Source organism: Triticum aestivum, chromosome 4A, assembly GCF_018294505.1.
Source record: "Triticum aestivum cultivar Chinese Spring chromosome 4A, IWGSC CS RefSeq v2.1, whole genome shotgun sequence".
NCBI classification, from domain to species: domain Eukaryota; kingdom Viridiplantae; phylum Streptophyta; class Magnoliopsida; order Poales; family Poaceae; genus Triticum; species Triticum aestivum.
This window is the reverse complement of record NC_057803.1, coordinates 188800900-188818093: the sequence shown is the minus strand read 5'-3', so window position 1 is coordinate 188818093 and position 17194 is coordinate 188800900.

Below are 17194 nucleotides of genomic sequence, written 5' to 3'. Positions count from 1 at the left end.
CTATGGATCCGAAGGTCTGAGGTAAACTACTCACACTTCATCGGAGAGGCTATGATGATGTAGAAGCCCTCCATGATGATGGTCCTCTCCGACGGAGCTCCGGAACAGGCCCCAAGATGGGATCTCATGGATACAGAAAGTTGCGGCGGTGGAATTAGGTTTTTGGCTCCTATTCTGATCGTTTGGGGGTACGTAGGTATATATAGGAGGAAGGAGTATGTCGGTGGAGCTCCGAGGGGCCCACGAGGCAGGGGGCGCGCCCTAGGGGGGGCGCCCCCCACCCTCGTGACCGCCTCTCTGATGCCTTGGCGTAGGGCCCAAGTCTCCTGGATCACGTTCGGTGAGAAAATCACGTTCCCGAAGGTTTCATTCCGTTTGGACTCCGTTTGATATTCCGTTTCTTTGAAACACTGAAATAGGCAAAAAACAGCAATTCTGGGCTGGGCCTCCAGTTAATAGGTTAGTCCCAAAAATAATATAAAAGTGGAAAATAAAGCCCAATATAGTCCAAAACAGTAGATAATATAGCATGGAGCAATCAAAAATTATAGATACGTTGGAGACGTATGAGGCATCCCCAAGCTTAATTCCTTCTCGTCCTCGAGTAGGTAAATGATAAAAGGAGAATTTTTGATGCGGAGTGCTACTTGGCATAATTTCAATGCAAATCTTCTTAATTGTTATATGAATATTCAGATTCGAAAGATTTTAGAAAAAAGTTTATATTGACATAAAAATAATAATACTTCAAGCATACTAACAAAGCAATTATGTCTTCTCAAAATATCATGGCCAAAGAAAGTTATCCCTACAAAATCATATAGTCTGGCTATGCTCTATCTTCACCACACAAAGTATTTAAATCATGCACAACCCCGATGACAAGCCAAGCAATTGTTTCATACTCTAAATTTTTCAAAACTTTTTCAATCTTCACGCAATACATGAGCGTGAGCCATGGATATAGCACTATAGGTGGAAGAGAATGGTGGTTGTGGAGAAGACAAAAAGGAGAAGATAGTCTCACATCAACTAGGTGTATCAACAGGCTATGGAGATGCCCATCAATAGATATCAATGTGAGTGAGTAGGGATTGCCATGCAACGGATGCACTAGAGCTATAACTATATGAAAGCTCAAAAAGAGACTAAGTGGGTGTGCATCCAACTTTCTTGATCATGAAGACCTAGGGAAATTTGAGGAATCCCATCATTGGAATATACAAGCCAAGTTCTATAATGAAAGATTCCCACTAGTATATGAAAGTGATAACATAGGAGACTCTCTATCATGAAGATCATGGTGCTACTTTGAAGCACAAGTGTGGTAAAAGGATAGTAACATTGTCCCTTCTCTCTTTTTCTCTCATTTTTTTGTTTGGGCCTTTTCTCTTTTTTTATGGCATCTTTTTATTTGGGCTTCTTTGGCCTCTTTTATTTATTTTTCGTTTGGAATCTCATCCCGAGTTATGGGGGAATCATAGTCTCCACCATTCTTTCCTCACTTGGGACAATGCTCTAAAAATGATGATCATCACACTTTTATTTTTCTTACAACTCAACAATTACAACTCGATACTTAGAACAAAATATGACTATATGAATGCCTCCGGCGGTGTACCAGGATATGCAATATGACAATGATGAATGTGTCATGATAAACGGAACGGTGGAAAGTTGCATGGCAATATATCTCGGAATGGCTATGGAAATGCCATAATGGGTAGGTATGGTGGCTGTTTTGAGGAAGGTATATGGTGGGTGTATGATACCGGCAAAAGGTGCGCGGTATTAGAGAGGCTAGCAAAGGTGGAAGGGTGAGAGTGCGTATAATCCATGGACTCAACATTAGTCATAAAGAACTCATATACTTATTGCAAAAATCTAGAAGTTATCAAAGCAAAGTATTACGCGCATGCTCCTATGGGGATAGATTGGTAGGAAAAGACCATCGCTCGTCCCCGACCGCCACTCATAAGGAAGACAATCAATAAATAAATCATGCTCCGACTTCATCACATAACGGTTCACCATACATGCATGCTACGGGAATCACAAACTTTAACACAAGTATTCTTTAAATTCACAACTACTCAACTAGCATGACTCTAATATTATCACCTCCATATCTCAAAACAATTATCATGCTTCAATCTTTTCTTAGTATTCAACACATTCAAAAGAAAGTTTCACAAATCATGAATACCAAGCATATTATTATTAAGCAAATTACCATGCTATTAAGAGACTCTCAAAATAATTTAAGTGAAGCACGAGAGATCAATATTTTCTTTAAAACAAATCCACCACCGTTCTCTAAAAGATCTAAGTGAAGCACATAGAGCAAAATTACTTAGCTCAAAAAGATATAAGTGAAGCACATAGAGCAAAACTACATAGCTCAAAAGATATAAGTGAAGCACATAGAGTATTCTATCAAATTTTAATTCATGTATGGCTCTCTCGAAAGGTGTGTATAGCGATGATGATTGTGGCATACTAAATCACAAAGACACAAATAATACAAGATGCTCCAAGCAAAACACATATCATGTTGGTGAATAAAAATATAGCTCCAAGTAAATTACCGGTGGAAGTGGACGAAAGAGGGGATGCCTTCCGGTGCATCCCCAAGCTTTGAATTTTTGGTGTCCTTGGATTATCTTGGGGGTGCCATGGGCATCCCCAACCTTAGGCTCTTTCCACTCCTTGTTCCATAATCCATCACAAGAATTCACCCAAAACTTGAGAACTTCACAACACAAAACTTAAAGTAGAAAACTCGTGAGCTCCGTTAGCAAAAGAAAACAAAAGACCACTTCAAGGTACTGTAATGAACTCATTATTTATTTATATTGGTGTTAAAGCTACTGTATTCCAACTTCTCTATGGATTATAAACTATTTTACTAGCCATAGATTCATCAAAATAAGCAAACAACACAAGAAAAACAGAATCTGTCAAAAACAGAACAGTCTGTAGTAATCTGTAGCTAGCGCAAGATCTGGAACCCCCAAAATTCTAAAATAAATTTCTGGACGTGAGGAATTTATCTATTAATCATCCGCAAAAAGAATTATCTAAATATCGCTCTTCAAATAAAAATGACAGCAGTTCTCGTGAGCGCTAAAGTTTCTGTTTTTTACAGCAAGTTCGACAAGACTTTCCCCAAGACTTCCCAACGGTTCTACTTGGCATAAACACTAATTAAACACAAAAAAACACAACCAAAACAGAGGCTAAATAATTTATTTATTACTAAACAGGAGAAAAAATCAAGGAATAAAAATAAAATTGGGTTGCCTCCCAACAAGCGCTATCGTTTAACGCCCCTAGCTAGGCATAAAAGCGAAGATAGATCTAGGTATTCCCATCTTTGGTAGGCAATCCATAAGTGGCTCTCATGATAGTTTCATATGGAAATTTTATTTTCTTTCTTGGAAAGTGTTCCATGCCCTTTTTTAATGGAAATTGAAATCTAATATTCCCTTCCTTCATATCAATAATCGCACCAACCGTTCTAAGGAAAGGTCTACCAAGAATAATAGGGCAAGAAGGATTGCAATCTATATCAAGAACAATGAAATCTATGGGCACATAATTCCTATTTGCAACAATAAGAACATCATTAATACTTCCCATAGGTTTCTTAATAGTAGATCTGCAAGATGCAAGTTTAGAGAGCAATCATCAAAATTACGGAAATCTAGCAAATCACACAAAGTCTTGGGAATAGTAGAGACACTAGCACCCAAATCACACAAAGCATAAAACTCATGATCTTTAATTTTAATTTTAATAGTTGGTTCCCACTCATCATAGAGTTTTCTAGGGATAGAAACTTTCAACTCAAGTTTTTCTTCATAAGATTGCATCAAGGCATCAACAATATGTTCGGTGAAAGCTTTCTTTTGACTATAAGCATGTGGAGAATTTAGCACGGATTGCAACAAGGAAATACAATCAATTAAAGAGCAACTTTCATAATTAAATCCTTGAAATCCAATATAGTGGGTTTAGCAACATCTAGATTTTTATTTCTTTCAATCCCACTTTCATCAATTTCATCTTAAAGATCTAAATACTCCAAATTTTTAGAACGCCTTCTAGGTAAAGGAAGATCATATTCGGTTTCATCAAGATTCATATTGCAAAACAAAGATTTAATAGGAGACACATCAATAACTTTTAGATCCTCATCTTGATTTTCATAGGAATTCGGTTTAGCGGCCATCTTATTGACTAAGGTGGCTTGCATATCCGAAATTTCAGCAGTCATCTTTTCTAGACGAGCAATTTGGGATCTTATACCATCAAATTCTTTAGACATATCATCAAGCTCTTTATTCATATAACTCATAAAACTTTTTGTTCCTTAAGCTCATTTCTAAAGAAATTATTATGCTCAAATTGCAAAACCATAAATTTCCTAACGTTGTTTTCGATCTCCTCTAACCTTTTAAGGTGAAGATCACCGAATCTTGGTTGAGCCATCGCGACAAACAAGAAAACTAGCACACGAGCAGACAAGAGCAAACGGGCAAAATAGGCAAATAGAGAGGGGGGATAGAGAGAGAGAGGGCGAATAAAACGACAAGGGTGAAGTGGGGGAGAGGAAAACGAGAGGCAAATGGCAAATAATGTAATGCGAGAGATAGGGATTGTGATGGGTACTTGGTACGTTGACTTTTGTGTAGACTCCCCGACAACGGCGCCAGAAATCCTTCTTGCTACCTGTTGTGCTTTCGTTGGATTTCCCCGAAGAGGAAGGGATGATGCAGCGGAGTAGCATAAGTATTTCCCTCAGTTTTTGAGAACCAAGGTATCAATCCAGTAGGAGGCCATGCTCAAGTCCCTTGTACCTGCACAAAACGATAGCTACTTGCAACCAACGCGATTAGGGGTTGTCAATCCCTTCACGGTCACTTACGAGAGTGAGATCTGATAGATATAATATTTTTGGTATTTTTGGTATAAAGATGCAAAGTGAAATGTAAAAGGCAAAGTAAAAAGCAAAACAAGATTAAAGTGATGGAGATTGATATGATGAGAATAGACCCGGGGGCCATAGGTTTCACTAGTGGCTTCTCTTAAGAGCATAAGTATTCTATGGTGGGTGAACAAATTACTATTGAGCAATTGACAGAATTGAGCATAGTTATGAGAATATCTAGGCATGATCATGTATATAGGCATCACGTCTGTGACAAGTAGACCGAAATGATTCTGCATCTACTACTATTACCCCACTCATCGACCGCTATCCATTTACAAAGCCTTTTAAGATGGACCTCAATCTTTAATGAATCACCGTTTTAATGTTGACAAGTTCAGGGTCCATGAGATTGACTTGTCAAACGTTCGATGGGTCATACGAGGTTTACCTAGACGGAGTGGCTTACTTAAAGAGGCAGGATAACCCAGGGTTTTAGGTGAATACACATGGCTTCCAAGCCTGGCTTGATAGCCTATTACAAGGATGCAAGCTCGTTATTCTTTGAGAAGCAAGGAGCCCCCAGGTAATATTTGAGCTGTGCTCAGTGGTTACCTATGTTTGAGTTGTGCTTGATGCAATAGACTCTCTTTGGTTCCACATAATTTCCTTTTGGCTTGAAGCCTATCAAGAGGTGTAGCTATGGTGTGAAGACAACCAAGCCCCCTAGTGATATCCCTTTTTGGTTTTAAACCAATCAAGAGGTGTAGCTATGGTTCGAATATGACCAAGCCCCCTAGTGACTTTCTTTATATCTGTGTGGCCTTATGGGCCGGGTTAATAAAACTCCGCTTTGTCAGTAGAAACCCTTGTGAAACCACACATGATGTAAAAAAAGGAACAGAGACCCCGCTTTAGCCGAGGCTCCGGTTTATTATATAATATATACATTGTCATAAGTATGTACATAAGAAGAGCCTGAGGTTCAAGTATAGTAAGGCCGAAGAAGGGCTATATTACACAGCCTCTTTGTCTCCTCCTCCGATTTACGTGAGTCTTTGTGCTCTCGAATATCGATAAGGTAGTATGACCCATTGTGTAGGTTTTTGCTGACCACAAAAGGTCCTTCCCAAGGTGGGGATAATTTGTGCATATCAGTTTGATCCTGGATGAGCCGGAGCACCAGATCACCCTCTTGAAAAGTTCTGTTTTTAACCCGGTGGCTGTGATAACGCCGGAGATCTTGTTGATAAATCGCCGAACGTGCCGCTGCAAGATCACGCTCCTCATCTAACAGGTCCAATGAGTCCTAATGTGCCTTCTCATTGTCAGCTTCAACATAAGCCGCCACACGGGGCGAGTCATGACGGATGTCACTAGGAAGAACCGCATCTGCTCCATAAACCATGAAGAAAGGTGTATAACCCATCGATTTGTTTGGTGTGGTGTTGATACTCCATAACATAGAAGGTAACTCCTCCACCCAACAACCCGGTGTCCGTTTTAAAGGAACCATAAGCCGGGGTTTGATACCTCTCAAAATTTCTTGATTTGCCCTCTCTGCTTGACCATTAGACTGGGGGTGAGCCACTGACGCTACATCAAGCCAGATGTGCTCACGCTGGCAAAATTCCTCCATCTCACCCTTTGACAGATTGGTACCATTATCAGTTATAATACTGTGTGGGAAACCAAACCGGAATATCACCTTTTTGATGAATTGAACCGCCGTGGCTGCATCACACTTACTGATTGGCTCTTCTTCCACCCACTTGGTTAACTTGTCAACTGCCACAAACAGGTGGGTCTTTTTGTCCTTGGATCTCTTAAAGGGTCCAACCATATCGAGCCCCCAAGTTGCAAACGGCCAAGTGATTGGAATCATTCTCAACTCCTGAGCCGGAACATGAGCGCGGCGTGCAAATTTTTGACAACCGTCACACCTTTTAACTAAATCCTCGGCATCAGCATGAGCTGTCAACCAATAGAAGCCGTGACGAAAAGCTTTAGCCACCAAGGATTTTGAACTAGCGTGATGGCCACAATATCCTTCGTGGATTTCTCGCAAAATCTCACAACCCTCTTGAGGAGACACACAACGCTGAATTGCTCCTGTAACGCTGTAACGATGTTACTCCCCACTGATAATGGTCATTGACTTGGATCATCGGATTATCTGCCTGGCCAAGGTTTCATCCTCCGGTAACTCGCCCCGTTTCATGTATGCCAAGTACGGGACTATCCAATCTGGTATAACATGCAAAGCCGCCACCAACTGGGCCTCCTGGTCAGGAATAGCCAACTCCTCCTCTGTGGGTATCTTGACCGACGGATTGTGCACTACATCGAGGAAAACATTAGGTGGCACCGGCTTACGCTGAGAGACTAGACGACTTAAAGCGTCTGCTGCTTCATTCTTTTGCCGGTCTATATGGTCAACTTGATAACCCTTGAAATGACCAGCCACTATGTCCACCTCTCATCGATATGCAGCCATGAGTGGGTCCTTAGAATCCCAAGTGCCAGATACCTGTTGAGCCACTAGGTCCGAGTCACCGAAGCACTTAACCCGGCTTAAGTTCATCTCCTTAGCCATCCGAAGACTGTGGATTAAGGCCTCGTACTCAGCTGCATTTTTAGTACAAGGGAACATTAAGCAAAGAACATAACAAAGCTTGTCACCTCGTGGGGAAGTTAATATGACTCCAGCCCCCGAGCCCTCCAATTGCCTAGACCCATCAAAGTGAATAGTCCAATAAGTGTTATCTGGCTTTTCCTCTGGTGCATGCAACTCTGTCCAATCATTGATGAAGTCCACAAGTGCTTGAGATTTAATCATTGTGCGAGGTGTATACTTGAGCCCGTGAGGTCCAAGCTCAATGGCCCACTTGGCAATCCGGCCAGTTGCTTCCTAGTTTTGAATGATATCTCCCAGGGGGGATGAACTGACCTCTGTGATAGGATGACCCTGAAAATAATGCTTGAGCTTCCGGCTTGCCATAAACACCCCATACACCAGCTTCTGCCAATGTGGATACCTATGCTTTGATTCGATAAGCACCTCACTGATATAATAAACCGGCCGTTGAACCGGATACTCCTTTCCAGCCTCCTTGCGCTCCACAACTATGGCCACACTAACAGCCCAGGCATTAGCAGCCACATAGAGCAGTAAAGGCTCTTTATTGATCGGAGCCGCAAGCACAGGCAGTTCAGCTAACTGCCTCTTCAGATCCTCAAACGCTTTATCAGCCGCGTCGCTCGAGACAAAGTCATCTGTTTTCTTTAGCATCTGATATAGAGGGATAGCCTTCTCCCCTAGACGGCTGATAAACCGGCTCAAAGCCGCAATCTGCCCGCTAGACGTTGAACGTCATTGATACATGCCGGTTTAGCCAGAGAGGTGATAACTGTGATCTTCTCCGGATTAGCCTCAATGCCCCTGTTTGACACCAGAAAACCCAGGAGCTTGCCTGCTGGAACACCAAAGACACATTTGTCCGGATTAAGCATCATCTTATAAACCCGGAGGTTGTCAAAAGTCTCCCTCAAGTCATCTATTAGTGTTTCCTTCTTCATGGACTTCACCACAATATCATCCACATTTGCATGAACATTGCGCCCAATCTGTTTATGAAGACAATTCTGAACACAATGTTGATATGTCGCCTGGGCACTCTTAAGCCCAAAGGGCATGGAGACATAGCAGAAGGCTCCAAAGGGAGTTATAAAAGCTGTCTTCTCCTGGTCTTTAACTGCCATTTTGATCTGATGATAACCAGAGTAAGCATCTAGAAAACACAAACGGTCACAACCCGCCGTTGCATCAATAATCTGATCAATGCGAGGGAGGCCAAAGAGATCTGCTGGACAAGCTTTGTTCAAATCTGTGTAGTCCACACACATACGCCAAGTGCCGTTTTTCTTAAGAACCAACACCGGATTAGCTAACCATTCAGGGTGAAAAACCTCCATGATAAACCCTGCAGCCAACAGCCGAGCTACCTCCTCACCAATAGACTTATGCCTTTCTTCGTTGAAGCGGCGGAGAAACTGCCTGACCGGTTTAAACCTAGGATCTATATTAAGTGTGTGCTCAGCGAGTTCCCTCGGTACGCCTGGCATGTCAAAAGGCTTCCATGCAAAGATGTCCCGGTTCTCGCGGATGAACTCGATGAGCGCGCCTTTCTATTTGGGATCCAGGCTAGCGCTGATGCTGAACTGCTTGGACGAATTGCAATGAACAAAATCAACCATCTTAGTGTTTGTGGCTGATTTAAACTTCAACACCGGATCGTGCTCCGTAGTTGGCTTTTTCAAAGAAGTCATGTCTGCCGGATCAACCTTGTCTTTATAAAACTTCAGCTGCAGATAAGCGGACTCAGCGTAAGCCGCATCACCTTCCTCACATTCCAAAGCAATCTTCCTGCTCCCATGTACTATGATGGTCCCCTTATGACCTGGCATCTTAAGCTGCAGATAAACATAACACGGCGTTGCCATGAACTTGGCATAAGCCGGTCGCCCAAACAGGGCATGATACGGACTCTTGATTTTCACCACCTCAAAAGTCAATGTTTCTGACCTTGAATCATGATCATCTCCAAAGGCCACCTCTAGGGCTATCTTACCCACTAGATACGTAGACTTACCGGGCACCACACCGTGGAAAACGGTGTTCAACGGTTTAAGATTCTTATCTGTCAACCCCATACGGCGGAAGGTATCATAGTAAAGGATGTTGATACTACTTCCACCATCCATGAGCACTTTGGTGAACTTATACCCCCAAACTTGAGGTGCCACCACTAAGGCCAGATGACCCGGACTGTCAACCTGGGGTGGGTGATCCTCCCGACTCCATAAAATTGGTTGCTCAGACCAGCGCAAATACTAAGGCACTGCCGGTTCAACAGAGTTCACGGCCCTCTTGTGAAGCTTCTGATCACGCTTGCACAAGATAGTGGTGAAGACATGATACTGTCCACTATTCAACTGCTTTGGATTGCTTTGATAACCCGACTGCTGCTGCTGATGATTCCCCTAATGGTTATAACCTCCCTGGTTGCCTTGGTTCTCTTGATTTCTATGTCCGGTTTGATTGCCTTGAAATCCTGAACCGGAGTTGCTGCCTCCATAACCCGGCCCATGAAAACCAGCTCCTGAACCGCCATGAAGGCCATTGTCATATTGAAACATATTGGAGTTCTTGAATTCTCGCATGATGTAACAATCCTTCCAAAGATGTGAAGCCGGCCTCTCCTTCGATCCATGCTTTGGACAAGGTTGATTTAATAGGTGCTCCAGATTGGGGCCTGACCCTCCGCCCCTCTGGGGCTATTTGCCCTTACGACGCTGACTGTTATCCTAAGCATTGGTGTTAGCCACAAAGTCCAAACTATTGTCTGCTTTGCGCATACCATTGTTTCCATGACCTGCCTGGTTATGCTGCTATCCCTTGGTGTTGCCGTTCTTCTTCCCTTTTCCCGGTTTGTCCTCCTCTGAGTCAGGGTCTTTGGTACTATCTGAATCGGCATATTTAACTAAAGCGGTCATAAGCGTTGACATGTCATTGCAGTGATGTTTGAGCCTTCCTAACTTCAGTTTTAACGGTAGAAACCGACAATTACCCTCCAACGTTAACATTGTTGTATGCGCGTTGATGCATCCGACGAATGCAGAATAGCTGAGACCTGTCGGATTTCGGGTTCCGGCAGACCCTTGAGGTTCGAACACTGGGGTGCGCGCGGAGATTACGCCTTCTACCTACCTGCACCCCTCCGCCTCGCTAAGATCTAATCTATGGAAAGAACAACATAAGAGACACAGGGTTTATACTGGTTCGGGCCACTGTTGTGGTGTAATACCCTACTCCAGTGTGTGGTGTGGTGGATTGCCTCTTGGGCTGATGATGATGAGCAATACAAGGAAGAACAGCCTCGCGAGGGTCTGTTCTTGGTTGGGGGGATGAACTGCTAGGGGGAGTTCAGTCACCCTTCTCTCTCTCTCTGTCTCTCTCTTCTCGATTGCGATCCTAGCTAGTTTCTGGGTTGGCTGATTCTTGATCCTGGGTTGGCCGACTCTCCGTCCTTCTACCCTGTGGGTGGCTAGTCCTATTTATAGGCAAAGGCCCTGGGCCTCTTCCCCAAATATTGAGCGGGAAGGGCGCCAACAATTGGCCATTTTGAAGGGGAACATCTGGTACACTTATCCTGACTAAAGTTGGCCCTCGCCTGCCAAAGACTCTGGTGGTGACGCTGGCTTGGGCTCCACAATGACTTCCTCCCTGCCGTTGGACTTGTCTTGGTCTCGTTGCACCGAAACGGGTGCCTTTGCTTGATGCTCTCGCCTGCGCTTGCTCCCTTTGCACCAAAGAGGAAAGGAGGACACTGCGCGGGCTGGCGCCCGCCTGGCGCCCTTGGTCGTCATGGCTTGCGTCACGGGCACCTCATGAGGTACCCCGCCTTGATCTCTCCGCCTCCTCGTGAGCCAGCCTGATGAGGCCGTGCCTGAGGAAGCTCCGTGTCGTCCGCCCCGCGAGGCTTGGCCCCTTGCGAGGGTCTTGGGTCTGTGTTGATGAAGACGGGCCGTGCTGGGCCCCCTTTGAGCCACGCCGCAGGCCGCAGGCAGGCAAGTCTGGGGACCCCCGTTCCCAGAACGCCGACAGTAGCCCCCGGGCCCAAGGCGCGCCCGAACTTGGCCGTGTAGGGAGGCGAAACGGCAAGGGCGAAGTGCCGCGGGCCCTAACAGCCTGCGGCCTTGGGTACCGCGTGGCGGTTGGTTGGGCGTGGGCGTCTCCACTTCCCAATGGCGCCTCGGCAACTGCACGGATTGGACAAGTCCCTGCATGCAAAGCGGGTCATGATTACCTGTGAACGTGGAGGTCGGCGGTTGGCCTTCGCCGGCCATAAGTACGGAACGGCACGCGCCCTTCCAGTCCATCCCTTCTTGCTTCTCCTTCTTCTCGGTCCTTGCTCCGTCTTGCTGCAATGGCTCCGATCCGCCGGTTCTCGATGGCAAAGAAGGGAAAGGCTCCCCCAGAGGAACCAGACCCGCTCCCGCCGAAGAAACGGCTCGCCCTCCATGGCCGTCGAGGGCCGGGAGGCCAAGCTCAGGAAGCGCCGCGACCGCCTAGGCGCGCTGGAGCAAGAGCTGGGGCGAGGAAGGTCGAGCTGGATGACAAGGCCCAGGTTCTTGCCGAGGACCGCGTGGCCTTCGCGGAGATGGAGGCGAAGGCTCGCTCCTCGCTGAGGACGCTTTACGACAGCGGCCTGGAGAGCCCGCTGGCTAGCGCCAAGGACGGCCCCGCCAAGCTGCTTCCCTTCTTGGTTCGCGCTCTTGAAGATGTCGCCCTTGGCCTTGGCCCCACGGCCGAGGCCGAGGCGCGTGTCCTGTCTTCTGCAGCGCTGACGTGGGTCCTCACCCACATCTACCTTCGCGATCCCGGCGTCGACCTTGACAGCCTGCTGGAGCCAGTAAGCGGCGAGCGTGCTGCTGCCGCTGCTGAGGCCGTGAAGGGTCGCGCGGAGGCTCTGCTAGGGAAGTTCTGGGCCTTCAGCACCAAGCCGAAGCAAGGCGCTGCCGACCCCGCTGCTCCATGAGGCGAACCCACTCCACGCTGCTCCACCGCCAACAAGTGACTTCGTTGTGGCTCCTGTCCTGCCATTAATTCCTGCACGTGTATCATGCCTCGGGGAGGCATTTAAACTTGCGTTTGGCATTGAGATAACAGTGTGGATTGTAATATTTGCTTTTGAATTCCTTGAAATTTACGCTTTTCCTTCCTACTTGCTTATGTTCTACGCCGGCAAAGCCCGGCCCCGCGCATACCTCAGCCGCCGTTAGCCCCGACCGGAAACCAGGACGGGACCAAGGAGTGAGGGGCTACATGACAAGTTAGGCTCCTGAGTCGCGATGCTCAAGAGTCCCCCTTGGCGCACGAACAGCAAGTAGGAAGGTGTGATGTGGGTGGATCTACCGTTCTATGTCTACAGAGCCCGGCCGCGCGCATACCTCAACCGCCGTTAGCCCCGACCGGAAACCAGGACGGGACCAAGGAGTGAGGGGCTACGTGACCAGTTTGGCTCCTGAGTCGCGATGCTCAGGAGTCCCCCTTGACGCTCAAACGGCCTTCGTACCTTGGCTCCGCTCGGGGAGAGACCCGCGACGAACCAGGCCCGGGGGGGCCTGGCTGGGTGGCGTGCGTCTGGGCGTGACCCAGGCGCAGCCCCCGTGCCTAGCCCCCTCGCGCAGCACTCCCGAGGGGAGGCATTATGATGAGGCTAGACACTGAGCTCTGGGCTCCATGAGGTTGATGCGGCCCGGGGGCCGCCCTCAGTTGTTTATCACCAGCGCGGAGCATAGTGCTTCCGTATGTGTACGGGCATAGCCGCTCCTTGGCAGTGTCGTCAGCCAGCACGGAGCATGGTGCTTCCACTGGTACGTGGGAGGGGGCTCCCCTCCGGGAGGAGCCCCCGGGGCGTCTACAGCCCCACCCTGACACGTGGCTGGCACGGTAGGGCTTGGCGAGGTGTATCTGGGCACCCGTGAGCCAGTGCGGGACCCACGGGGCCCTACCTCTAGGCGGGTTGCGCCTGGCACTGGGCCTTATCTTGTGATGTTTCCCTGCAAATTTGGTTAGATGCCGGCACTCTACGTCCTCGGGTCCCGGCCCTCGAGCTGGTCTCAGCCGTCGCTGGTATGCCAGGTCGCGATGCCGTGGACAAGGCCAGAGGGTGAGGGCTGGAGAGCCAGTAAGAGCCCTGAGTCGCGATGCTCAGGTACCCCCCCTTTAACGTGCAAGTGGTCGGCATGGAGAAGAAGAGGTGCCGTGGACAGGCATCAAATAATCAAGCATGGTGGGTCGAACGCATAGCCGGAAATAAATGCAAAAGGGATATATGCCGCTGGGTCTGGCCCGAGCGACTTGGGAATGATGCAGCCCGTGGGGCGCCCCCAACAAGGTAAGCTAACAACATGAAATAAAAGGGATACATGCCGCAGGGACGGACCCACATGGCCTGGGAATAATGCAGCCCTGGGGGGCGCTCCCAGCTGGAAATGAAACTTGAAAAATGTCACCTGATGATGTTGAGGACGAAGGAGTGTTGGTGTAGCTGACTCGGTGGGCTGCGGAAGCCGATCCTCACGAGCCCCCAGGCCCAGGGGCCTCGGGAGGCTCCGGAGGCGCTGGTGGCTCTTCGCGGACCATCTCCATCTCCGCCAGGGCTGCGGAACGCCTGGCCTCTTGAGCCTCCATGATGCCCCTCATGAGGCGCTGGTACGTGGCAGCCGCGTTCGGCAAGCCGTAAGGCATGCGAACGTAGCTGTGGGGTGGACCTTCGCAGCGCCCCACTCGCGAGGGCCAGAGGCACTCCAAAGAGGTGACTCGATTGAGCCCTGGTATGTTGATGCAGACGCGCAGCTCACCATCCTCGCCTGGATGGCGAGCCACAGCTGGTAGGCGGCGACCGCCTCTCATGACTCTTGACTCCTGTAGCTCCTGAATGGCCTTGCTGACAAACTCCTGAGGGTCTGGCCCTCCTTGCCTTACTCCTTCTCGAGGGAAACGTGCTTCGAAACACGCCTCCATGTGGTGCCCAAGCGCCTCCCTCGGGACCTTAGCCAGGTTGGTGTCCCTCCAGGGGAGAGCCCCCGAGCCCTGCCTGAGGAGGGCGCCGGGCGCGCTTTCCTATGCGATGGAAGGAGGTTCCCCCTGGGCAGGCGCGGGCCCTGAGGGGCCTGCCTCCTGAGGGGCCTGGCCGGACGATGTCTTCTTCTTCTTGGGGGCGGTCTCGGGAAGCCTCCTGCTTCCGCGATCCGGGTCTTCCAGTGATGCGGCCTGAAAGGCTCGTTCCAGAGAACACACCGCGTCCTTCTCTTCACAGGGCACCGTGATGACTCCGCCACTTCCTGGCATCTTGAGGACGTTGTAGCCGTGGTGAGTCACGGCCATGAACTTGGCAAACGCTGGGTACCCAAGGATGGCGTTGTACGGCAGGCGAATGTGGGCGACATCGAAGTCGATGAGCTTGGTGCGGTAGTTGTCGCGTGCCCCGAAGGTGACAGGGAGGCGGACCTGCCCAATGGGGACCGTGGAGCCGTCGGTGACTCCGGAGAAAGGCTTGGTTGGCTGAAGCTGGGTGTAGGGCACTTGGAGATTGTTGAATGTTTCCACGGACAGGACGTTGAGCCCTGCCCCGCCATCGATGAGGGTCCTGGTGACCACCATGTTGCTGATGATTGGGGAACAAAGCATAGGGAGGACTCCGGCTGTGGCCGCACACTTGAGCTGATCTGCTGAGCTGAACGTGATGGCGCACGTCGACCACCTAAGAGGGCGCGGGGCTTCCAGCTTGGGGAGGACTGCATTCACTTCGCGGGCGAACTGCTTGAAGATGCGTTGAGAGGCTGGGGCTTGAGCCCCGCCCAGGATGCAGGCGATCGCGCGCGGCTCCTGGAAGCCCCCAGCCCCCTCGTCCTTCTGGCGGTCCTCGTTTCTCCTTGGCTGCGGTGGCAGCGGAGGGAGGCCTGCGTTGCCTTGCGGGCGATCCTCGCGAGGCTGATCCCTCCAGTCTCCCTCGCGAGGCGGGTCTTGCCAGCGATCCTCGCGAGGTCGATCGCGCCACCCCTGGCGCGGGCAGCGGTCTTCCCAGCGTCCTGCGTTCCTTACTCCTCCTCGACCGTAGCCCCGGTCACCTCGGTCGGGGCGACGGCCGATCCTTCCTTCTCGCACGGCTCAGAGCTCTTGACACTCGTTGGTGTTGTGGGTGTGGAGGTCGTGGTACACACAGTATCGACTGCCCTTGGGAGGTTCATGCTGATCTCTGCCCCGCTTGGTGTCTGGTTCTGCCGCGAGCACGGCAGCCCCCTTGCGCTTCACATCCTTGGCCTTGGGCTTCTTCTCTTCTGGGTATGCGGCAGGCAGCTCGAGGAGGGAGCGACACCCTTCCTCAGCCCTGGCGCACTTGGTTGCCAAGTTGAACAACTCCAAGGAAGTGCACAGGTCTACATGCATCGCCAGCTCCTTCATCTTGACATCGCGCACGCCATCGGAGAAGGCTGATATGATGGCCTCCTCGGTCACCTTGGGAATCTTGAGGCGTGCTTTGTTGAAGCGCTGGATGTACTTCCGCAGGGTCTCTCCGGGTTCTTGCTTGATGCGGCGCATGTCGCTCACGGCGTGTGGCCGGTCGCGAGTACCTTGGAAGTTCGCGATGAAGCGGGTGCGCATCTCGTCCCAGGAGGAGATCATGCCTGGGGCCAGGTTGAGGAGCCAGGTGCGGGCCCCGTCCTTGAGCGCCATGGGAAACCAATTCGCCATGACCTTCTCGTCTTTGTTGGCAGCTTCGATGCCTAGCTCATAGAGCTGGAGGAACTCCGCAGGGTCGGCCGTGTCGTCGTAACGAGGAGGCAGGTCTGGCTTGAACTTGCCGGGCCACGCGACACTGCATAGCTCGGTGGTGAAGGCGCGTAGCCTGCTGTGGCAACGGGAGGCCTTGGGTGACAAAGAGCTTGGTACTGCATGTCCCCACGCGCTGCAGCTGGGAGCAGCGCGGGGTCTTGACGCGCGGGAGCAGGAGCATGGTCGCGACGTGCTGGAGAGGGGAGTGCCCGGGCAGCTTCTTGCGGGCGAGGGACTTCTTGGCAGCTCTGCTCTTGCCGCGCTGGCACCTGACGGAGCGGGTTCCGCCCAGGGGCCACGCGCCTTGGAGCCATGGCGCCTTCTTGAGGAGGAGGCAGCCAGGGCGCCGCTGGAGCTTCGTCGCCCGCGCGGGGCGAGGTGCGATGCAACGGAACAGACGGCGCAGGAGAGCCCCCTGTGGCGCGGACGAGCTCGGCGACGCGGTCGAGCCATTCTTCGTAGACGTCGTCGACGGGACGGTAGCGCAAGAGCTCGTTTGCCGCGATGAGCGCAGCTCGAGCCTCCATGGGTGCGTGGAGCGTGCGGGACAAAGAACCAGCTGGGGTGAGCGAGGGAGTAGCGGTGCGGCCGTCTTGCCGCACGAACAGATGTTGAGACGATGCTTGCCGCTCGTCCCCCGCCAGGCCGGTGGCGGCGTTGACGGCAGGTGACGGGGAACGGCGAGGACGCCCACCGACAGGAGCCGTCTGGGCGACGTGGGAAGCGAGAGCGGCCCGGCGCTCGGCGCGGGCCCGACGAGCGTCAGACATGGACGCGATGGTCGGAGGAGAACGGGGTGGTGGAAGACGAATTCCGGCACACCCCTACCTGGCGCGCCAAATGTCGGATTTCGGGTT